This window comes from Trachemys scripta, chromosome 9 (assembly GCF_013100865.1).
Source record: "Trachemys scripta elegans isolate TJP31775 chromosome 9, CAS_Tse_1.0, whole genome shotgun sequence".
Classification (NCBI taxonomy): domain Eukaryota; kingdom Metazoa; phylum Chordata; order Testudines; family Emydidae; genus Trachemys; species Trachemys scripta.
In genome coordinates this window covers 91141645-91164005 of record NC_048306.1, presented here as the reverse complement: position 1 = coordinate 91164005, position 22361 = coordinate 91141645, and the positions used below count along the sequence as shown (strand labels likewise).

The window sequence follows — 22361 nt, the reverse complement described above, 5'->3', positions numbered from 1 at the left end:
TCCCTTCAGTGAGAACTGACGCACTGTGTAAACAAGAATTCAGTGTGCTCTCGCCACTGAAACAAAATTACCCATAAAGCAACAGAGTGCTCAAAGTTCTGTCATTAACTTCTCTCTATTTCCCAATCATCTTTAAAAACTCAAAGAGTTTGAGAATTAAACATGACTGTTAAATACACTTCTTTCAGCAGTTTTCCACCACAATCATTGGCTGTGATTTAAGGAGCCCAACAATGTTCACCTATGATAGTGATTTGGCAATGATTCCTGTAATCTAAGTTCATTAATGTAAATATAACATTCCATGCTCTACACTCACTGGAGTGTACACTCCAAAAAATCAACAGAATTATGCAGATGCAACCAGAATGGAGAAATCTGCTAATTCATTTTTGTGAATTTTTGAAGTGAAATCACAGATTCATATAATATTTCAGATAAGCAAAAATGATTATATTAGTCACGCAGGACAATACACTAATTCCCCCCAGTCTGCCACATTTATCTTGGGAGATATGGTTCATATGGTTCTTGAGCTATCTATGTATAGCATTAAAAGCCCTGTTTCTAATTATCTATCCATCATCCAGGCATTTATGATGAGATTATCACTGTAGTATTTGAATGGCCACCTCTGAAATTCTGCCATTAAGAAATGGACTTTAAAATTTTTTGGGGACTTCCCATGTATGTGTAACCCAACCCATGTGGAGTCTATAATTCCTTATTGAGCTACTGCATAAGGACACTGTGAGGCCTTACTAAATAGTGTTTGTAGAGGGCTATATAAGTCAAAATATTATTAAAGCCAAGCACTAGGAGAGGTGGAAAAATAACTCACAAATTCTTTTTTATACTGGAGGATTTCTTTTCTCCCTCCCCTCATAATTCAAAAATGAGAAAAGAGATTTTGCTCATTGTTTCCACAAAAATTCACCTTTGGGCAAAAAGGAAGCATGGAGAAATGTCAGCCTTATGTTGTCATTTTGGAATAATGTCCAAATATTGTTGTTGTCAGGACTAGGGATATAATGTACACTGTGACCACCACACAGAAACACTTTACCAAGAAATCAGTCATATGAACAGCAACAAATCAGTGCAGGTACAAGAACATTCTTTCAGTGTAATAATAATTAAAAATAAATAATTAACAACCACCACCATACACCCCTCAGGGAAACTGAATAAAATCAAAAGAATTTATCAAAGTAAGATTAAAATAATCCATAGAGGAACTGTACAGTATAAAAAGGGCTTACCCCTTAGTAAGCAAATTTTGAGCAATTATAAAACCTTAACTTTGGTAAATGTAAAGGCCAAATTTTTCAAATGTAGACATCTAAACAAACTTATTTTTAGAAGCGGATTGTGGATGCCAAGCACCTTTGAAAGTCAGGCTATTTAGCTCGATGCCTAAATATATATGGAGTTAGGTGCCTAATTTTAGGCACTTACATCTGAAAAATTTGACTGAAATCTATATCTCAAAGTCTGAGTCTTGAAGCCCCTTTGTTCTTGAGTTTACTCTTCACTAAATTTTCAAGGTAATAAGTTTCTTTCTAAGGGTACGTCTATACTTCCCCGCTGGTTCGGCAGCAAGCAATCGATCTTCTGGGATCGATTTATCTAGACATGATAAATCGATCCCGGAAGTGCTCGCCGTCGACGCCGGTAATCCTGCTCCGCGAGAGGAGTAGGCGGAGTCGACAAGGGAGCCTGCCTGCCGCGTGTGGACCCATGGTAAGTACCTTTAAGTTCGAACTAAGATACTTCAACTTCAGCTACGTTATTCACGTAGCTGAAGTTGCGTATCTTAGTTCAAACTGGGGGCTTAGTGTGGACCAGCCCTAAGACTGAAGCACAGGGATTGCTGGGATGCAAAGCAATGCATCACGGGGCATTGGGACTGGACCCAGGATGCCCTGTGACCCCCTCCACCTTCCCACAAGTCTGAGCAGCAAAAAGAGAAAGAGGTGCTCTGTGGGATAGCTGCCCAGAGTGCACCGCTCCAAATACTGCTGCAAGTGTGAACACGCTATTGCGCAGGCAGCTGTCAGTGTGAACACACATCAATGGTTTTCCTTCTGTGCTCTCTAAGCGGAGCTATAACTGCTGGCGCTGTAACTTTGCCAATGTAGACGCGTGCTCTAAGTATGCCATGTATAGTGAGTGCTGCCAAAACCATGATCTTGACGTGTCATGCAATGTAATAAAATGCTTCAGCAACAGGAAGACATTACCTTTAAAAATCAAATACTGAAATGCAAGGGCAGAAAATCTTATAGTTTACACAGCTGATTTTTAAAAATGTGTTGTTTCTAATATCTAGAGAGTATGAGAACTGCTTACTAAGAAAACACAAATGGGAGCTATAGTTCAGATAAAATTTAAAGTACATTATTGGTGTTGTGAACATGTTATTCGAGAGAGATGACAAAAGCAGAGTTGATGAAATATTTTCCACTATCTTTAAAACCTCATCTTTTTACCTACACAGATAATCCCAACTGAAAAGTCCCATAGAAGGAACATGAGCATAAACCACCCCTGACAACTGAGAACAAAGAATTCACTAATGTACTGTATGGAAGGTTACACAAAATTTTACATCATTCTATAGCTCCCAATTTTTCTTTCACAAAGTGCCCTTAGAAAATACATACTATATACAATAATTACTTGGAGTCTCAAAAGCCAGAATGGTTTGAGAGGTTATAATAAAAATATATATGCTGCATTCTGAGGAGGCCTCTGATCTAGCTCCTTTGTGAAATGTGCCTTTTCCACTTATCCTCAAGCAAACTGAAAATCATAGCTTTCACCGCTCAGATGAAAAAAAACACATTGAATTTTCCCCAGCACAAATCCATTTACAAAGATATAATAGGGTAAATTGTCAATCCATTTGCTTCCGCAATTGGCCTTTGTGAAAATGAGGTGCTCATTTATATTCATAAGAATGGCCCTACTGGGTCAGACCAAAGGTCCATCTAGCATTCTTCCAACAGTGGCCAGGGGCCCCAGAGGGAATAAACAGAACAGGTTATCATCAAGTGATCCATCCCCTGTCACTCATTCACAGCTTCTGGCAAACAGAGGCTAGGGACACCATTCCTGCCCATCCTGGCTAATAGCCATTGATGGACCTATCCTCCATGAATTTATCTAGTTCTTTTTTGAATTCTGTTATGGTCTTGGCAAGGAGTTCCACAGGTTGACTGTGCGTTGGGTGAAGAAATACTTCCTTTTATCTATTAATTTCATTTGGTGACCCCTAGTTCTTGTGTTATGAGAAGTAGTAAACAATACTTCCTTATCTACTTTTTCTACACCAGTCATAATTTTATAGACCTCAATCATATCTCCTCTTAGCCATCTCTTTTCCAAGCTGAAAAGTCCCAGTTTTATTAATCTCTCCTCATACAGAAGCTGTTCCATACCTCTAATCATTGTTGTTGCCCTTTTCTGAACCTTTTCCAATTCTAATATATCTTTTTTGAGATGGGGCGACCACATCTGCATGCAGTATTCAAGATGTGGGTGTACTATGGATTTATATAGAGGAAACATGATATTTTTGTCCTATTATCTATCCCTTTCTTAATTATTCCCAGCATTCTGTTTGCTTTTTTGACTGCCACTGCACATTGAGTGGATGTTTTCAGAGAACTATCCACAATGACGCCAAGATCTCTTCCTTGAGTGGTAGCAGCTAATTTAGACCCCATCATTTTATATGTATAGTTGGGATTATGCTTTCCAATGTGCATTACTTTGCATTTATCAACATTAAATTTCATCTGCCATTCTGTTGCCCAGTCACCAAGTTTTGAGAGATCCTTTTGTCTGCCTGGGCCTTAACTCTCTTTAGTTTAAGATGCCTCTATTCGAGATGCCTCAGCTTGTATCATTCCTACTAAGTACTCCTAGCTAGGCATTCCCACCTCTCACTTCCCTTTGTATAAAAGAACTATAAGTGTGCACAGCTAGTTATTTGCACAGTTCCTGCTTCACAAGTTATGAGCTAACTTCCTGGTGAATGCTGTATCTTGATCCAAGACACTATATATATTGTGCTTTTCTAAGTCAATACATGATCTCAGCAGGAACTAATTGATTGAAAAATATTACAAAAACATGACTTACTAGGTACCAAGATGGTGCTCACTGCTGTACATAATACTAAGGAATACATGATTTTTTGCTTCAAGGAGTTTACAACGTAAATTAAAGGTAGGATCAAGAGCTCACGTTAATTAACTATTCCCATGAAAAACCTCCATGCATAAAGGGTGTAGTTCACTTAAGAACAGTTGTTGAGTATAATATACATTAAGGCATGAGAATGGTTAATTATAAAAGGTAATTTAATTACTTTTCTTCCACTTAAAGGAACGGTGAAAGTTCATTATATTAAGGGTCCTTCTTATGGAAGTGGATCACCCAGGGCTTCTGTCAGTACCTTAATTCTAGGAATACTCATTCCCCCTGCATTTCCCTTAACTTCGAACTGGCTCTCTTGCTCTCAGTTCTCTTTGATATCTCATTTCATCTTTTGGGGGATATAGATAAACCAAATGCACTTGGTCTACTAACCTGAAGCACCAAATCTGAGTACCAAAGTAAGATGTCATATGTAGTCAATGGGTGCCCTTAAAAGATATTGCTAAAAGTTTGTGTAACAAAACCTCAGTGGGGCAAATGACAACACTGCCCTAAAATCTAGTATTGAAGTTACCAAGTGCTGAAAAGAAACATATGTTATGTAAAACCATACAACAAAAAGACAACTACTGCTATTAAGGAAATTACTAATCAAGAGAGTTAGTAACGAGTCCATATACATTTGGTAGTACATTTCAGAAAGATGAACATTGGGGGTTAAAAGTGCATTCGGTGTAACCATGCAATACCCATTGACTCCAGTAGACTTTTTATGAGGAAAGAGTTTTGTCCTTGGAGGGGGGAAAAAAAAGTAATTATTTTTATTGATTTTCATAAACAAAGACACAATTAAATGGTTAATCAGGTAACTTACAGCTTGTACATGTTTCCAAATGCTTCACAGGACTCCCAATAGAATTGTGGAATTATACCACTTGTCAAAGCTGATTTAATAGAGATGTCTCATTAAATACATTGTAACATCATACAGTCAGGGTGAGTCATTTACATTTGTAGTGTTTAGCACAATGGGATTCAGGCTGGTGGAGACCTTAAGTGCTAGTTAATCTAAATGAAACTATAACTATCACATAATTAAAGCTGTGCTTATATTTGATTTTTGGGTTCGCTTGCTGAACCAAAAATAAAAAATATATATATTTCAGGTCAACCTGACCATTTTTTAAAAAATGTTCAGCTAACTGAACAGCCAAAAAAAGTTCAAACTAAAACAAAATGTTTTGATTAATTTTGTAGCTTTTAAAATCTTTTGGTTTTTTTTTTTAAATAAAACTGAAGTGAATTTTGTAAAATAAATAAAAAATAAAATAATTTGGAATCGAAAAATCAAAATGTCTTGGTTTGAAAATGTGAAAACAAAGGTTTATTTTTTTTTTTAACTTTTTTTGGTGAATTTCACATAAATTCAGAAAATGTTTCTGTCAACCCGAATCTGCATGAAAAAAAAAGGTTTAATCCAAATAAATTCATCCATCTAAAAAAAAAAAAAAAAAAAATAGAAATATGTTGTTTAGGTAACACGCTTTAGTAAAATACCTTATCTATTCAGAAATCTATGCCATAAAACGCAATTTATGCATTGTGCAACTATGTTTAATTTCTATATATCCTCAACATAACAAATCCTAATTCAATGAATACAAAAATTGGATTTTTCCTTTTTGTTTGTGTTTTCAGAGATGCTTACAACAGGATATAATCCTGATACTATACATTCTGAATATGAAAAAACCCCAAACATTGGAGGCAAACTACTGAAAAACTGCTCTTTTTTGGTAGAATAATGCTATTTAAAAAGAAAGAAGAAATCATCCTTCTACGTGCCAAAAAAAGAACTCTTGTGTACTCTTGTATTTAGATATGCAAAGGTAAATCCTCGTATGCTAAAATTGTGAAACTACTAAACAAAGAGTTGTCTCATCCATTTGAATTGTGTCCTTCTTCTTTGAGTTGTGTCATGGTATGCAGTTTGAAAAGCATGACTATTTAAAAACAAACTCTGATGGACTGTATGGAATGAAGCAGTATCTCCCTAAGCACAAAATGAAGTAAGGGTAGGTAACAAAAACATTTTTAGAAGAAGATTTTATTATTTTTAGAAATCCCAACAAGATAGTTGAGGTATTGTAAACAAATAATTACATCCAAGAAACTATATTAAAAGATTATTATAGCTGCAAAATGAAGCACAGAACAGCAGAAGGTGCAGTAGAGTGCTCCTCTTTTGACTTCTGCTGAGGACAGTTGGCAGAGAATGAGAGAGCTGGAACGGACTGCCTGTGGCTGCCACTGTACACACTCCAGCTGTCACCATCCACTGCCCAAGAACAGTTCAGACACAGTAGAGAATTATGGCCATAGAGAATAAAACACCACTAGATCTGTTATTGAGGAGATTTAACGATTCTAAATCTACCTTCCAGCTTTTTGTCCTGCCTTTTACCTTGTCCTAAAAAGAAACTGAAGAGTCTTTTGATGTTGTGGGCATGATTCCTGTCTCTCTCTTTAAGTTGGAGCAAAAACAGACACCTGATGCAAACAGTGTCAGAGAGAAGGAGGAGAGGGTAGATGAAGGATTTTTTCCCCAAAGATAGGTTATTGTTTCTTGTTTCTGCTGGAAAATAAACCCAACCATATTTTCATTGATCCACGCCTGATTTAAAAAAACAATAATAAAAAAGTTGTTCTTCTAAACTGATTCTCTCCCCCCACCCCCCCAGAAGCACAAAAACACTAGCACCCTCCAAACCCACTATGCTTATAAATGTTCCAAGACAGACTACCTCGTGAATCTTCTGGGGAGTTTTGCATTGTCTATTTAGTTCATAAGCAATTCATGATAGGAACTCTATGATTTCACATGCTGTGTCCAGTCGGCAAATAATAAGGTATTACATCTGATATCTTTCATAGCTATCCTTTCATTCATTCCTCCCGTGCTGCTGACACATTGGGCAGTCCAGTTCCTGCACTGATTACAGTTGCCCTCTAGTTATGGTAAATCTTCCCAGGTGATGCCAGCACATTCAATATCCTTTGTCACTGTCTTCTGCCAGCTCTTTCTTGGACTTCCTTATTCTTGCTTTCCTCCTTTGGGTATTGTGACAAAGCTCTGTCCTTATCTCTGTGGGTCCTGCGTTTCCTGATGGATTTTGCTAGCCTCAGAGGCTCACTATGACCCTCCCCTTAACCCTTCTCTCTCTTGAGGCAAGGGTCACAGTCTACTGAACCATTTTCATCATAAGCCAGCAAGAGAGGTGAGGAGAAGCAACCCTCCCTCGCACAGTCTCTGTTGTCTCCCAGTCTCACTGATTAATCAGGGGCAAAGGGGTGGGAGGGGAGCCCGGATCCACCCTCTACTCCAGGCTCCAGCCCGGGGACCCTAATAGTATCAGCTATGGTAGCTGACCTTTTAAGAACAGGACACGTACAATTCCCTGGGCTACTTCCCCCCAGCAGCCCCCACTTCCTCAAGCTCCACTTCACCCTTACCTCAGGGCCTCCTTCCTTGTACCTAGTATGCTGTATAAAGCTCAGTCTCTCCCATAGCACAACTTCTCACAGCTCCTGACATACACACCCACCTGTCTAACTGGGAGGCTTTTTAACTAGTTTCAGCCAGCCCCTGATTGGCTTCAGGTATCCCAATCAACCTAACAATCTCCACTGCCTTCTGGAAAGATCTTAATTGGCCCCATGTATCTTAATTGACCTGGAGCAGCTGCCATTTACTTATCCTGATACCAGGGATTTGTTTAATCTGGGGCTAATATATCTCTCTCTTTTCTATAGCCATCTGGCCTTGCCCCATCCCAGTATCAAATTCAGTGCTTGTTTAGCATGTCTCCCATCTTTCATATGGTGCACATGTCCCAACTATTTGAGCCTTCTTTCTTTGATGATGTTTTTATCATGTCCTGCTCTATCAGCTCCCTTATGCTCATATTTGTTATTCTGTCTTTCCATGAAATGTGTGATATCTTCCTCTGCTATCTGTGATAGGCACCCTCCAATTGTATTTTATTTTTTTGTTAGCCACGTTCAGCAGCCAAGACTCTGCTCTGTACAGTAGTGTGCTCTGTACAATCAGAAAGTATAATCTTAACTTCAATTTGGTATGGAGACCTCTTTCACCAGGTGTTGTTCATCACCCCAAAAGTAGTTTGCTTTTCCTAATCTTGTATGAATATTTTTATCACAAACACCTTCAAATCTCATCACACTCCCCAGATAGAACGCTACCTGTTTAATTTCTTTTCCATCCACGTACACTTTTGCATCTCTTGTCCACTTTCCTCTTTTTGTTTTCTATGCATTTATTTTCAATCCAATTTTTGCTGCTTACTGTTCCACCTCTGAAGTAAGGCCAGTTGTTCTGTTCCACATCATACTTAGTAAAGCAATATTGTTGGCAAAGTCAAGGTCACATAATTCTCTGCTAACAATTTTACATCATCTACCCCTTCACTCAGTCTATTGCTAATGCAAAGATTGTTGATAACACACCCTGGTTTAACTCCAGTCACAATATTCTGGTGGATGGGGGCCGCAAACCCTGTCAAATGGAGGAAATTGGTTTGGTTTGGCCTGATTTGTTTTTATTAGGGGGGGAGGGATAGCTCAGTGGTTTGAACATTGGCCTACTAAACCCAGGGTTGTGAGCTCAATCCTTGAGGGGGCAATTTAGGGAACTGGGGTAAAAATCTGTCTGGGGTTTGGTCCTGCTTTGAACAGGGGGTTGGACTAGATGACCTCCTGAAGTCCCTTTCAACCCTGATATTCTATGATTCAACTGTTCACCCTGGCCTGTATCTGACCTCACTGTGCATCTGCTTCCATCCCATAAACTCCTTATTGTGATGATCAATTTATCTGTTACCCCACACCTTCTAGCAATATTTCATGGATTCTCTGTCTGGGTACTATCAAATGCTTTCTTAAAGTCAATAAAGTTTTTGCCAATCAGTAGATTTTTTTGGTGATCTGTCAAAGAATGAATATTTGTTGACAAGATAATCTACCTGGAAGGAACCTACCTTGTTCTTCCAATACCATTTTATCCACTGCCTTCTTTATTCTATTAAGCATTACAGTAGCCAATACTTTGTCCAGGACTGGTAGCAGTACAATACCTTTATAGTTTGTGTAATGAGTAAGATCACCCTTTTTTGGCAATGCCATGATGATACTGTCTTTCATGATACCTTAGTGTCAGTGGAGTTGCACTTATGTAAAAACAGCATGAGACTTGATTAGTAACAAAAAGGTCCTGAAACCTTTAGAAAATTTACAGGAAATTATAGACTCGGGAGCCCTAATCAGTAGTTGAACATCCAACAACCATAAAAATGTCTCAGCATGTTCTGCAAAATGATCAGAGTTAGGGTGATTTTTTTTAAGGCAAAAAAGTCACTACCCTCCAGATCAGATATGGCTGCTCTCTCTCCACTTAGCCTCCAACTTCTAACTACCCAGGACTCTCTTTTCTATCAATTCCTCTTTACGTGTCTTGAAGATTGACTGGAACTATAAAGCCTAGGTGCATTTGGATCCCAGGGTTTTGGTTTCTCTCTTTTTGTGGTAGTATTGCAGCAGTCATAGCTATGACATCTTATTGTTCCCTACGAAACAAGTAGGGCAGCCCTAGGTTCTATCACACTGAAAACTCTGTATTATAGTCTTCATCAAATTATTTATACATACTTATGTTTTGCAAGCCGGTATGAATAGATATGGGGTCCTGCTTCATGAAGTAACTTGTCCCCTAGTCTGTGAGTTCATTAAAATACTTGTTATTCCTATCTGTATATAATTGCACATCCTACAAAAAATTTATAGGATTAGGTTACACAGGTTACACATTGACTTCAATGGACCTTGACTAGAAAAAGGTTCTACTCAATGGGACTAAGAGTATTACAATCTGGCCCATGTCTGTTTAGAGTAGAAAGGGATTTTTCACACCCATATTTGCTTTAGATATTAAACTGCACACAGCATTGCATCCCACCTAAAATCAGTAATCTGCTCAAGCACAGATAGTTCAATGCTTTATCAAAGACAAAAACAACTTTGTATTTCCCGGAGCTGAAAGTTTTGGTAGTAAACTTGGCCTTCACAGTAGGTTGTACTTACATATCTTCCTCTCCTTGAAAACATCTTTAGTCAGCTATGTTTCATTTAGCATTCTACTGAGAGAAAATCTCCTGAAGTTCAAGGTTTTTCCTTGTTCCCAATTTTTAGAATGACATTGTGAATATTTTTCACATTTATACTAGTTTTCTTTTTCTTTTCTTTTTTTTTTAATTCCAAGGGTTACTGAGTTAAAATTAAAACATATTTCTAGCCAAGAGGAAGAACCTGTGCTTTATACTAGGGATACACGACTGCCACAAAATCTAAACCTACCTAAGTGAGCATTCCCCCGGGTAATCTTTCTATATCTGTTTTCTATTTTTTCTGTTGTATGCTTCATATTTTCATCCTATTTATTATTCTTTTCTCGCTGCTCTTCCATCCCTGCTCCTTTTCTTCTACAGTTTCTTAAGCGGACAGCAAACCTAATAATATTTGTGTCAAACTTTTGAACGCACAAAATCCACTTGAGTTTAAAATGAGGAAAACATAGTCTCCCTATCTTTTCTAAACAGATATGATATACAAACTGTGGTTTTTTGTGTAACCTAAAACCAGACATTTCTACCTCTGATGAATTGACATTCTGGTAATTATCTTTGATTTTTACACATAAATGGGTCTCTCAAACAAACAACTTTGCCTTTGTTACAAATCATTGCAGAATATGGGGACTTTTCAGACTTAAAAGCATCATCAGCAATTTTCACTTTAAAGTCTTTAAACTCTGTTCAGGAATGTCTGATTATCAGCCATCTCCCAAAGTTCACTAGTCTGACATAAACTTGTAACCTCTCTAATTATTTTTTGTTATGTTTGCCCATTGTAATTTGCATCCCTCTCCTTATAACAATTTACTGGACTGATATATTGTCAGTGATAATGCTTTCCTAAGCAGAAATAACCTAAAGTTACCACCTGTCTTGATGTGGGAATAATTATTCATATAAGTATGCAAAAGGCCGTCAATTACACAGGCTAAACTAGAACTTATGGCCACTATAAATTAATCAAACCAAAAGGAAAAACCCACAAAAGTCCATCTAATAAAAACATAAAAGAAAAATGTGTTGCAACTTCTTTACAAATAAATACATTATACGCCCCACCCTCAAACAATATATTATATGTAGTTATAGAAGTGTGAATTCAAGCTGGTTGAAAACATTTCAACAAAGCAGTTTCCCATGGGAAAATGATGTTTTGGCAATACTGAAATATTTCATGGCAACTGTCAATTTCAATTACATTTGACTGAAAAGTTTTGAAACTATTCATAGCATTTTGTGTCAACTTTCCTATTTTACTTTTACTTCTATATTTGTATATACACCTCTACCCCGATATAAAGCTGTCCTCGGGAGCCAAAAAATCTTACTGCATTATAGGTGAAACTGCGTTATATCGAACTTGCTTTGATCCGCCGGAGTGCGCAGCCCCGCCTCCCCGGAGCGCTGCTTTACCGCATTAGATCCAAATTCATGTTATATCGGGTCGCGTTATATCGGGGTAGAGGTGTATTATCTTTACATATCATATTTACTATTATATTACAATGTTTCAATATTATCAGAACATTTCAGCATAAGGTCATTTACATGTTTCTCAATTTAAATATTTCAGAACTTTCATTCCATTTTCCAACCAAGTCTATACACACACACACACACACACACTATATCTATATCTATATCTATATCTATATCTACGTAAGTATAAGTATGTGTATGCATCCACATCCACACTGTATTATATCTTGTGGACCTAATATACCTGGATTTTAGTAAAGCGTTTGATACTGTACCCCATGAGGAATTATTGGTTAAACTGAAAAACATGGGGATCGATATGAAAATCCAGAGGTGGATAAGGAATTGGTTAATGGGGAGAATGCAGCGGGTCGTATTAAAGGGTGAACTGTCGGGTTGGAGGGAGGTTACTAGTGGAGTGCCTCAAGGTTCGGTTTTGGGACCCATTTTATTTAATCTATTTATAACTGACCTCGGAACCGATTGCAGGAGTGGGCTGATAAAGTTTGCGGATGATACGAAGGTGGGAGGCGTTGTAAATTCGGAGGAGGATAGGGATATTCTGCAGGGAGACTTGAATGAGCTTGTGAATTGGAGTATCAGAAATAGGATGAAATTTAATAGTGAAAAGTGTAAGGTGATGCATTTGGGGATGACTAATAACAATTTTAGTTACAAGATGGGGACGCATTGGTTAGAAGTAACGGAAGAGGAGAAGGACCTAGGGGTCCTTGTAGACCGCAGGATGACTATGAGTCGACAATGTGACGTGGCGGTGAAAAAAGCCAATGCTGTCTTGGGATGCATTAGGCGAGGTATATCTAGTAGGGATAAGGAGGTCCTGCTTCCGTTGTACAAGGCGCTGGTGAGACCTCATTTGGAGTACTGTGTGCAGTTCTGGTCTCCCATGTTTAAAAAAGATGAACTCAAACTGGAACGGGTGCAGAGAAGGGCCACTAGGATGATCAGAGGAATGGAAAACCTGTCATATGAAAGGAGACTAGAGGAGCTTGGGTTGTTTAGTCTGACAAAGCGAAGGCTGAGGGGGGATATGATTGCTATCTTTAAATATATTAGAGGGATTAATACAAGGGAGGGAGAGGAATTATTCCAGCTTAGTACTAATGTGGATACGAGAACGAATGGATATAAACTGGCCGTGGGGAAGTTCAGGCTTGAAATTAGACGAAGGTTTCTGACCGTCAGAGGGGTGAAATATTGGAACGGCCTTCCGAGGGAAACGGTGGGGGCGATGGACCTGTCTGGTTTTAAGATTAAGTTAGATAAGTTTATGGAGGGAATGGTTTAATAGTAAAACATAGTAGTCAAGGAAAACCAAGCAATGGTAGGTAAATAGTAAAATGGCTAACAGGGGTCAGGCTGGAGACTCTTGCCTATATGCTCGGGGTCTTACTGATCGCCATATTTGGGGTCGGGAAGGAATTTTCCTCCAGGGCAGATTGGCTGAGCCTCTGGAGGTTTTTCGCCTTCCTCCGCAGCATGGGGCAGGGATCACTAGCAGGAGGGTCTCTGCCGATTGAAGTCACTAAAAACAGGATTGGGGACTTCATCAGCAGAGTCCAGGGAAGGGGTAGAGACGGTTTTATGGCCTGCAGCATGCAGGGGGTCAGACCAGATGATCATAATGGTCCCTTCTGACCTTAAAGTCTATGAGTCTATATACAGTTATATATGTGTGAGTATGTGTGTAGATAGAAAGATAATATGCATCTATAAAGATATATCTACACATACATGTGTAAAGGATGAGATCATCTACTATTTCAAGAAAACAACGAGGAGTCCAGTGGCACCTTAAAGACTAACAGATTTATTTGGGCATAAGCTTTCATGGTAAAAAAACCACTTCTTCAGATGCATGGTGTGAAAATGACAGATACAGGCATAAATATACTGGCACATGAAGAGAAGGGAGTTACCTTAGTGATGACAAGGCCAATTCAATTAGGGTGGACGTGGTCCACTCCCAATAGTTGATGAGGAGGTGTCAATACCAAGAGAGGGAAAATTGCTTTTGTAGTGAGTCGGCCACTCCCAGTCCCTATTGTAGCTCTGCAGCTTCTCTTTGAAGTCTGTTTTTGAAATGTTTTTGTTGCAGGATGGCTACTTTTAAATCTGTTATTGAATGTCCAGGGAGATTGAAGTGTTCTCCTACTGGCTTTTGTATGTTACCATTCCTGATGTCTGATTCATTCTTTTACGGAGAGACTGTCCGGTTTGGCCAATGTACATGGCAGAGGGGCATTGCAGGGGTGGGGTGTACCCTGCTCCCTAGTGGCGAGAAGCCCTGGGCAGATTCCTCTCTTTCCCGGCGGGGAATGGGTAGGGGGGAAGCCCCAGGCAGCTTCCCCCCACTTCTGGCGGGGAGCAGCCTGGTGGAAGCCTGTGAGCCTGTGAGGCAGCCAGGCTCCTAGCAGGGAGCTGCCAGCAGAGCTGAGACCAGGCTGTCAGCTCCCCACATTGCCCTTCTTAGGTCGGTGGAAGCACTCCTGGTGAGGACATGCACCACCGACTCAAGGAGGGTAGTGTGGACATGCCCCACCTCAGTAATTACTGACCTAATAAAGGTCGACTAAGGGTATGTCTTCATTAGCAACGTTAAAGCACTGCCGCTGTGTAGTCACAGTACCAGTGCTGGGAGAGAGCTCTCCTAGTGCCATAAAAAAACCCAACCCCATGAGGGGAGTAGCTACCCGCGCTGGGAGTGTGGCTCCCACTGCTGGTGCACTGTCTACACTGCCACTTTAGAGTGCTGAAACTTGCAGCGCTCAGAAGGGTGTTTTTTCACACCCTGGAGTGAGGGTACTTCTACACTACCCGCCGGATCAGCGGGTAGCGATCTATCTGTCGGGGATTGATTTATTGCGTGTAGCGTAGACACGATAAATCGATCCCCGATCACTCTCCCGTCGACTGCTGAACTCCAGCTCGGTGAGAGGCGGAAGCAAAATCGACGGGGGAGCGGCGGCATACCGCGAGGATGCAAACTAAGTAATTTTAATTCGATCTAAGATGCGTCAACTTCAGCTATGCTATTCTTGTAGCTGAAGTTACGTAGCTTAGATTGACCCCCGCCCCAGTGTAGACCAGGCCTAAGAAAGTTGCAGCGCTGTAAAGTGGCAGTGTAGACAAGGCCTGAGGATATGTCTACACTACAAACCTAAGTAATTCTTAATTTGTCCTTTCCTTATTTTAGCCTCAGATCCTACACCATGTAGACTGATGCTCGTTGTGTTAGTCACCTCATCACTGCTAACCTTTTTGGTGAAAATTGAAACAAAGACTGCATTTAACACTTTGTCAATGGCTGCATTTTCTATTATTGTCTTTCCCTCCTCATTGAGTAATGGGTCTTGCCTGTTCTTGGTCTTCCTCTTGCTTCTAATGTATTTACAAAAATGTTTTCTTGTTACCCTTTATATCCCTAGCTAGTTTAATCTAATTTTGTGCCTTGGCCTTTCTATATTTTTTATCCTTCAGTGCTTGTGTTGTTGTTTGTATATTCATCCTCTGTAATTTGACCTAGTTTCCATTAGTTCTACCTAGTTTTCCACTTTTATTAGAGTTGATTTATGGATATTTACTTTGTCAACATTGCATGTCAAAATATACAATTTGTGTTTTAATAGTTAGAAAGTTTTACCTTTTTGAATGTGTCTACTGTCAAATAATTATTGTCTAACCCTACCCCCACAGACATTGTCTGACCCTCACAGTTTCCTGCGACTGTGAAAATTTAAATAGATAAAAAATTTAAGAACTTAAAAATAAACATTGATATTATCCACTGAAATTTATAAAAAATAAAAATCAAATTCTGCCAAGCCTATTTAGAAAACTGCATACATGAATTGGCCAAACATGATCCATGTGAATATAATCAGGTAGAGAGATGCCTGAACATGTAGTAATACAAACATAAATCTGCAAGTTAAAGCAGTTTTAATCAATCTAATGAGCAAAAGGGTAGTTCTGACAACTGAAATGACAACTTTCACATTTAATGTGAATTTACTTGCTTTAAATCATTACACAAAGTATAGAGCTAAATCATTTCTTTAGGGAAAAGGGTGTGTGAAAACATTACAAAAATGTTTTAAAAAGCACTAAGGCAATGTTTTAAAATGAATACTGGATGAAAAATAGAAAACATTTGTTTGAAAGTGGATTCAAGTGTTTTTGTTACAGATATTTTTATGCAAATATTCATTTAATATTATATAAATTATCAACCAAATCAATAATCAAATACGATTTTTATGTGAGACTAATATAGTTTTATTTGATGTTTAATCAAGTAGATATTTGTATTTTTCAGACACTAAAAATTCTGGAAAGCAGCTTTGTCCCCTTACAAAATGTACACAAAGGGTGGTCTAGAGAATCAGATAGTACCTTCATCATACAGAAGTGGCAAAAAGTCAGATCATACAGGTTTTCTATAACTATCTTCTGATGTTGGCTTTCCAATTCCGTTTTAAAGCTACACTCATTTTTTTAGCAGTCATTAATTACGGTACTGTATTCTGTATTGATTACTAAAGGATTTCAGATTTAACAAATGAATGGCTGGAGTGCTTCAAATAGCAAACATTTGCGTTATGAGTACATTATTCTCGATGACTGATAGCAGGGGATAGAGGGAGCCACAGGATGAGATTCTGCCACATGCTCCTTATAGCTCTGCCCTGTTAAGCTCAGTTGTACCATTGATATGTTTGTGGCCTGTGCCTCCCCTAAGCAGAAGTGACTATCTTGAATTGTGCCAAATTGCCTGTCAATGTTTTGGACAGTTATCCAGGCTAAACTCATCTGGGCCTATAAGGTGTTAAGGTCCCAGCTCTGGCCTGAGACTGAGTCAGGTGACCAAGGATCATGTGAGAGAAGCCTGGAAGCAGGGCCTACTATAAGAAGAGCAACATGCACAGCAACTGAGACCTGCAGGGAGCAGGAGACACAGTGGAGTTCTGGACTAGAACTGTGCTAGGGTTGGAGAGAGCCAAGTCGTGGGAGGAACAGGGGAAGAACCTAGGTTCCTGCACTCAGCTAGTGGGACTTTGGCTTTCAGGGACAGTGTGACTAGGATAGGAACTGCTTGTACCTAGTGAACTGTTTATTTCTTGTTATGTCTCATTAAACCAGACCCCAAAAGGCTGTGTGGGGAGGACAGACATTATTTGAAATGTGTGCATTTATTGGAGAGCCACAGAGGAAACTGAGGCCAGGATGACTAGGTGCCAGGATAGGCTAGCCTGACCCTCTGACACCATGCAACTCATTTAGCAAGTCTCTTATGTGGATAAGGCCCCACGATACTCATGCAACGCCTCGCTGTTTGGGGAGGTATAGCCTCCCCCAGCCTTCCCTACCAGGCCCTCCATACAATATCTGAACCCGATATGGCCCTAGGACCAAAAGGTTTGCCCACCCCTGTCCTAAAGCTACATTTGAATCCTGAAAAGAGTTTACATTAAATCCCATGCCATCTGGTATTCAGCATTGTCTCCCCGACATATGTTAGTTAAAGGAGACAAGTGTGTGCCATTCCATTTACATTCATTGGTTTTGTTGAACTCCTGAGGATTAGCATAAGCCTAAGTAACTGCCTGGTTTAATTTTTTTACAATTATCAAATGCATATTTTAATGGGAAATACCAATGGGTAGAAGAAAGAGGGCCACCTCTGGCAGAAAAAACATGCTGGAGTATGGCCCTGAGGAAGACAACTGTACATAAATGTTCTTCCCAAGTCACTCCATCAATGAGAGGGAGAGTGTATGGGTCCCAGGGCCAACAGACATCTGATGTTCCACTAGAGGCTCAGAGATCCTGTTCCTCTGCACCTGCTATGGACATCCTGCTTACCCTCCAGTCCCTGCCAAGCTCCCCAGCTATTGGGATCCTGTGTCATGGGGCAGTTCCCCAACCCAGAGGAAGATGCCCCTGATGGTTGGATCACCAATCAAAAGACAGCACGCAGATACCGTAGCGATGGGCATGGTGTGAGAATTAGAATAGTCAAGGGGCTTTGTGGACAAGTGAATGTAGACTGAGTATGTATTAGATGGATTTATTGCTGGTGCCACAGATACAAGATGGGGAGAAAAGGAGGGGAAAGGAAAGACAAATGTGTTACAGTTCTGACACAGACCTTCTCCTTCTTACAAACAGGACCTGATGAGGGTCTTCTACATATTGTGCACAGAGAGGATGTAGCTAGTCCACCTTCATGTGAGACAGGGAGATCTGATTGGGAAGGGTCCCGTGTCTGCCACAAGTGCATGGTCTGATGTGATTGTGATTAAATTACATTGTTTCCAGGAATTGTGGTAGATTTTTGAGGAAGCAGGAGACTTACTACATGCATACTTAGACACAGGCAATATTTAATAGTAAGATAATTACCTGTGACCCTTAGAATAATTAGGGACGTTATTACAGAACTGTCATTTCCTGAATACACTGAAGAAAACCTAACCCAAGTTCTTCTTGACCCTCTTTTTATGACCCACATGACCTTGACCAATCAATAATCCAGAGTAAATGAGTGCAAAACTGTCAGGAAATAGAAAACCCTCTCACTACAAGCAAAGAGCTTAATATGCACTCACCTAAATTCTGATTAAGCTACAAATTTCCCTAATAATCTATCATTCAACATCAAAAAGTCCTATTCCTGAAATTCTACAAACATCATTTGTCTTAGTCTCTGCATTGTGTGCAAAATTGGATTGTAAATTTGATAAATATCATAAACTTTGTACCATGGCCATCCTTAAAAATACTTAGCAATTTTGCCTTGGATAAATATTAGATGAGGTCACCTTAGTGTTTGCAGATTTCCCTGCACACTGCATATCTTTATTGTAGAGAACACTGCAGTAACCATTTCTATTTAAGACAAAGCTGGAAAGTTTTGCATATTTTTTGGTTTTCAAAGGGTGATCATTGATCAGTCACAATATATTCAGTGAAACATTTAAGTTGAAATGATCCACATAATTTTTTGGGCTCCCCAGAGGAGTAAATGGATGAAATTATATGGCCTGTGTTATGCAGGAGATCAGAGGAGATGATTATAATGGGCCCTTCTGGGCTTAAAAGTCTGTGAATTTTTAGAGGTAAATGCTAGCACTAACATGGATATTTAGGAAAAAAAAAACCTAAGGAATTGAAGTCTTAGTTAAAAGTCTTATTTACTGATATTTCATTTCTAGATTTTCATCCCATTTTAATCCTGTACAAATACTTTTATGATCAGATCATGCCTGAGAGGCATTAGCTTGCATCAAGTGGCAACCTCCCTCCTAGATGTCAATGCAGCATGCTCTCTCCTTCAGGCTCGGTCAGCTTGGTTGGCTGGAGCGGGGGGGGGGGGGGGGAGAGGTTGAGAGCATGGCCTAGCCTCCTCCCTCATCCACCTGGTCTTCTGCTAGAAAGTGCTAGGGTGAAGCAGTCCCTCAGTCTGTAGAGGACAGAGGGTACAATTTTGATTCATCTCTGAATGGTGGCATAATTCTGCACAGGGTGGGGCAAGGGGAGGAGGAGAAGGGGGTGGTTGGGAAGCACCTTGCAACACCACCCCATAATGGTATTTAATCACCTTCTCTTTGAACTGCAACGTACAGGGATATATGACAAATGGGACTAAGACTGATATTTCTCATTACTAATTCACTTATTAAGGCCCCTAATGAATGAGAAAGAGAGTACTGCATATTCATAATGGAAGTCAGACACAAGACACTTTAGTCTTTAAATTTATTTATAGTTAATAGTAAGGACGGTGGTGGTGGGGGAGCTCTCTAGAATCCAACCAAACTTTTAAGCTCAGAGTTGTTTACACATTTTTTTCTATTTTTAACTTGTGGAATCCTTCTGGGACTGCAACCAGAACTGTGAGGCACAGCAAGAAGTGCATTTCTGAGGTATATCTAGCTACAACCAGAAGTAGCGATGGAAAACATGAGACAGCGCCTCTTATGACTTTTCCAGTCTGGTTTGCAGACTCAGGAATTTGGACAGCTGAAATAAGCACCTGCTTATTCAAACTGCACCTTGATGCCAAACATTGGCCTACCTGGGTTTTTTTATTTTATTTTTTAGAATTTGGTCCAGTTTATGTATATCTTGGTGCAACTGTATCAATGTTGAGACTACGTTCTGCTGGTTTCTTCATCTTTCTCTGAAAGATTTTCAAGAGACATTTGCCAAAAAGAGGCTTCACTAGGAAAGGCTGTGTTAGCTGTTTGTTTCAAATATTCCAGTTTGGTCATCTTAGCTACTATAATGGCTTTGAGCCTATGGCTTTCTATGGTTATACCACTCCTGAATGTAGTTTGTACACAGGCCACCACCCACCTTCTTATAGAAAAACATGTAGTCAAGCTTTTAGAAAGTTCAGTGAAATCCATCCTCAGCAGAACTATTCTGAACTATTTGTCACTTGATACTTTGAAAGAATCAAATATTTTAATCATATCTTTTATTAAAGAAGCTATAAAAATAGTTCTCTTCTTGATCTGTTTAGCTTAAAACAGGTTCTTGAGTATGTTCCCCTTAATAAAAACTGATTGGCAGTGTCCTCAAGTGGTGATCTAAGAAGACTTATGTTGTTGACTGTCATCTTGTCCTAGTAGGTTGGAAATTACAGATTTTATCAATGTTGCCCTTATTTCAAATCATAAAAAAGTGGTTTTTTTGCTCTCCTAAATAGAGAACAGCTATCTTGTAGAAAAGTATCCATGGATTTGATGCCACTGCAATAGTACAGGACAGCTATTTCTTTTTTAGAGTCTATGACAATATGTCTAAATAACATGCAAGATAGGACATAATGTTAAAGGCTCCCTCTGACATGCTATACCATGCTGCATCAAAGAATAAAACATCTCACTGCTTATCTTTTTGAGTGTCCAGCTCTAATTCACAGCACATTCCACTGTTATTTACATTTACTTCTTTTTTCCTGCCCACCAAGCCCTTAATATTCAGTGCAGTGATCCAACATGTTTATTTTTATAGTGTGTTTATTTCAAGATCTCATGGCAGTATGACATATTGCTGGTAGAGCAAGGATCAGATTATTATGGCCAATAAAACAGTATGAGAGCCTTACTGTTCCCTGTGGTAGGGGATTAAATATCAGATAAGCAAGGATGTCCAGGCAAGATAATATGTTATCTGTCTCCAACTACAGTGACTTTATATTGACAGTGTTCCTAAATTTTTAGCACTTACTGTCCTTATTTTCTGAGGAACAGAAGCAAGTGATGGCTTATTCTTTATTGTATTTTATAATCATCCATAAATACCACAGTGTTGAAGGGACTATTAAATAGCTGTTTATTCTAAAGGTTATTTAATTTTTAGTCTGCAAGTTGTGCAGTTGCTTAGAGTAACAGGAATTCAGGGTTGTATACATACAGCATTTCTTACTATGTACAGTTCTGATAACACTAGATTTAGCAACAGTTCCAAAATGGTTTCTATTATAAGCCCCCGTTTTCACAGTCACAACTTTCACCTTTTGATCTGACATTTTTCCATATTGGCTCTCTGGCTGGAGGTGACATTTTTTGTTAGAGTTTGAACAAATTTCCTTCAAATCATTTCTGAATACGGAGACTGGAGAAAACAAACAACAACAAAAACCCACCCACTTTACTTCATTTTAAAACAAACCAAGTCGCACCAGAGGGGAAGAATAAACTGAGGTTTGAAATGTGAAATATGGCCTGAAAATACTCGTAAGGACTAGCATCTTTGCATGGCTTGAGAAAAACTGCTATTTAACAAAAATATAACATGAGAAAATTGCATACTAGAATGCTCACTTGAACATTTCCTTAAGCCTACACGTGTACTTTTAAACTAGAGTCGGACAATTTTTTTTTCATAGTTTATTCAATTAAAAATGCAATTTTGGTCACCCCAAATCTATTCACAAATTTGATAGGAGTAGTTTCAGCCATTCACCACACAGGCAAAGGAGGAGGAGGGGATGCTGATGCTGCCCACCCTAACTTATAAATTTTAGCCCAGTAGTTAGAGCACTCACCTGGGATGTCAGAAAGACAGGTTTAAATTCACACTCTGGAACAGACCTGAAATGGACTTTTTTGTGTCACCAAAAAAATCCAAAATCATTCATATTTTGATTGATCCTAACAAAAAATATATATTTGGAACTACCAAACTGAAAAAAAGATGAGTTATTTGCCTAGCTCTAGTTAAAACAGATGTGTTACCCATGTGCTTACATTTGGGTTCAAACAGCTACAAGCTGCTGAAAGAAGCCAATTTGTTACCACTGAGTGAGCAGGGCACGTTCAGCCATGGTGCAGAGAGGCTTTCACGTAGTTTGGTATAAGCTCTATGCCTGCACTGACAAGAAGTATCGGAGTTCAAGGCTGAAAGGATACAGTGCTAAAGCTAGAGCCCTGGAGCGCGATAGCTTAGATGTTTCCTGCAGCGATGGAAGGAGCT

At 39.2% G+C, this 22361-nt stretch overlaps 1 protein-coding gene across 1 annotated transcript in view; it reads right to left on the bottom strand.

The window, feature by feature from the left end:
* Positions 1 to 22361, bottom strand: part of LOC117882374 (inactive N-acetylated-alpha-linked acidic dipeptidase-like protein 2) — a gene marked incomplete in the record, with an annotated part of 726064 nt that overhangs the window by 207680 nt on the left and 496023 nt on the right.